The sequence below is a fragment of the Leptonychotes weddellii genome, chromosome 7 (genome assembly GCF_054177405.1).
Source record: "Leptonychotes weddellii isolate Sample4059 chromosome 7, ASM5417740v2, whole genome shotgun sequence".
In the NCBI taxonomy this organism is placed as follows: Eukaryota; Metazoa; Chordata; class Mammalia; order Carnivora; family Phocidae; genus Leptonychotes; species Leptonychotes weddellii.
The window spans coordinates 19,440,565-19,443,387 of record NC_138375.1 but is presented as its reverse complement, the minus strand read 5'-3'; the positions used below and the strand labels follow the sequence as shown (position 1 = coordinate 19,443,387).

At 33.1% G+C, this 2,823-nt stretch overlaps 1 pseudogene; it reads left to right on the top strand.

The window, feature by feature from the left end:
* Nucleotides 1-239: 239 nt before the first annotated feature.
* Nucleotides 240-364, top strand: LOC115938767 (U2 spliceosomal RNA; annotated as a pseudogene).
* The last annotated feature ends 2,459 nt before the right edge of the window (nt 365-2,823 follow it).

Genomic DNA, 2,823 nt, shown 5'->3' with positions numbered 1-2,823 from the left:
GGCAATAGTTTGTACAACTTGATAAGGAGTCTATAACATAAGAAGAAAAAAATAAATATTCCCATTAGGTAAACTTAATATCTATGTTTAATACTGATGACTCTATGTATTTGTAATGGAAAAATATATTTACCTAAAATACATATTGTATATACAAGTTTCTCATGGCTCTGAAGTAGATATGCTCAGTCAAACACAACAAGATACAATGATAACATTTTTCAGTAAATTTCACTGTAATCGCTTCTCAGCCTTTTGGCTAAGATCAAGTGTAGTAAATTTCACTGTAAAAAGAGAACTTTCTCCTGAAAACCGTTTATTTCATGTTTTAATTTAGCATTTCAAAATGTCTGTAAAAACTTATTTAGAAGCACATTTATTCCTGTAAATTAAAGCCTATTTTAGTAGTCAATTGTAGCATTAATATTCATATTTAATTCTAGCCTGCTAATATTCCTTATTCTAATCAGAATATGCAAACCTTTGTTATTATTCCCTGTTAATATGCACTAACAAATCACATGGGAAAAAATGTTCTTTAGCACATTGAGAGTGCAATATGAAATAGGGATTTTTTCCTTGTGGAATCCAAGAGGCATACTGGTATAGGAAATCTGAAATAGGAAATGATCTAAAAGAGTGTTTTCTTTTGGTTCAAGAAAAATTATATTTATGGAATAATATTTTACTTATTAACATGGATATACATGAGAAACACCAGTCTATAGGAAAATTATGTAGGGGCTTTTAATAAAATCAATCTCAAATTATCTCTCAGAAATTGGAAATTTTTCTTAACACAAGCTTCACTTTACAATTAAAATTTACACCATAAAATCTTTAATGCTTGTACTATTGCACAATGGTTAAGCTCAAAGAATCCCCAAGAGTTATCTGAATATTAATATAACATCTTTTTGGTGTGATTGTAAAATTATCATATGCATTTGTGTTATTTTTGACCAGGAGAAAGCAATACAAATGATAAAAATTCTTAGGACAAATTCTCTGCAATAGCCATGGAATGAATATCCAAGCAAATATCTTAGTGGATTTCATTAGTGTGAACAGGGTCCACTATTTTAAATAAATTCTTCAAGCACAGTGGGCTACTTGGTAATGTCTAATATCAGCCATTATGTTTTCTGAATTTGTTTCCATAGTAGCATATTTAGAGCCATGATAAATAAAGGCTTTCTTTATACCTTATATTACTAATGAACAAGGGCAAGAGATGTTAAAGAGTAAAAACAAAGATTTAATATAGTCTATTAAACTATAATTTCCTTATGTGTTAACAAAAAGTTTCCCATCATGCACAGACACAAGTTATGATATTCAATACTGCAGCACTCCAGTCCAGCTTTCTGACACTGACCTTACATATGAATCCTAATATCATCTCTTGAGGAATTTATAAGGCATTTCCACTTGAATGTGCTACCCTTGCCTCAAAGTGCATGGTTTAAAAACTGACATTTTTTTTTTTTTTTCCTCTCTCTCTCGACATTCCTAGCTCCTAATAAATAAGTCTAGAAAGGTTAAGTTTTCCTTTAGGGCAAGTCCAAACAACAATTATAGATGCTTCAAAAATTTAACCTTCCCTATGATATGCATTGAAATATTGTCTTTGGGTCTAGACTATAGCTCTTCATAAAGAAGGCATCCAGTAAAAAGAACTTTAATTATGGGGCGCCTGGGTGGCTCAGTTGGTTGAGCGACTGCCTTCGGCTCAGGTCATGATCCTGGAGTCCCGGGATCGAGTCCCGCATCGGGCTACCTGCTCGGCAGGGAGTCTGCTTCTCCCTCTCCTGCTCCCCCCTCTTGTGCTCTCTCTCTCACTCTCTCTCTCAAATAATAAATAAATAAAATCTTAAAAAAAAAAGAACTTTAATTATAATCATCAAAATATCAGAAGGGTTGATATTAACTACACTTGATTGGCGTAAGAACTGAGGCTTAGAGAGCTTTGCCAGCTTGCTCAAAATTACATTGCTGATGGGACTGCAAGAGGCTTTAAGAGAAAAGTAGCAGATATTTAGGGAGAAAAAGTAGAAGGGAGTGTCTGTGTGAGAGACAAGAGTACACAACTGAGAGAGTAGAGGAAAAGACAGTGACGTGTTGCATATGTCAGTTGAGCAATATTATCAAATATTGATAAATATTAACACTATTAATGTTGAAGAATATAGGGCAATTTTCTTTTCATTTAAAATTTTTTTCAAAACTGGTCAATTTGAATTCAAATGATTTTCTCTGATTTAGTTAATATAATTACTTATCTACCATGTAAGAATTTGTATAATTTTTAGGATTTTGATTATGTTCTTGACAATGTTTTCCCTACACTGATTTATCATTCTTGGTCACTTCACTTCTGTATCAGAACGGTCCATCAGAACTTTCTGCTCTAATACGGTAGACAGTAGTCACTTGTGACTATTAAAATTTGGCTGGTGAGATGGAGGAAATAAAAATGAATTAAAATTAAATAAAATTAAAAATTCAATGAAAACATTCTGGATTATAGTCTGACAAATGACACATAGTCTTGTTCCTAGTCTATGCTACCTTAACAATTTAAATATTATTTTATTCCTCTCATCACTGCTTTATGGGTGTGGGTGTGGGTGTGTGTGTGTGTATGCACGTGTATGTGTGTGTGTGTTTGTGATGTGCATAATTTTGGGTCCTACAGAAATTCAAGGATTTATTGGTAGTAACACCTGGGAAAGATAAAGAGAAGAGGGAGGAAGAGCAGGCTGGAGAGACTACAGGCTGAGATTCAGATCCTGCATGTGATAGGAGAGGAAGAACGAAAAG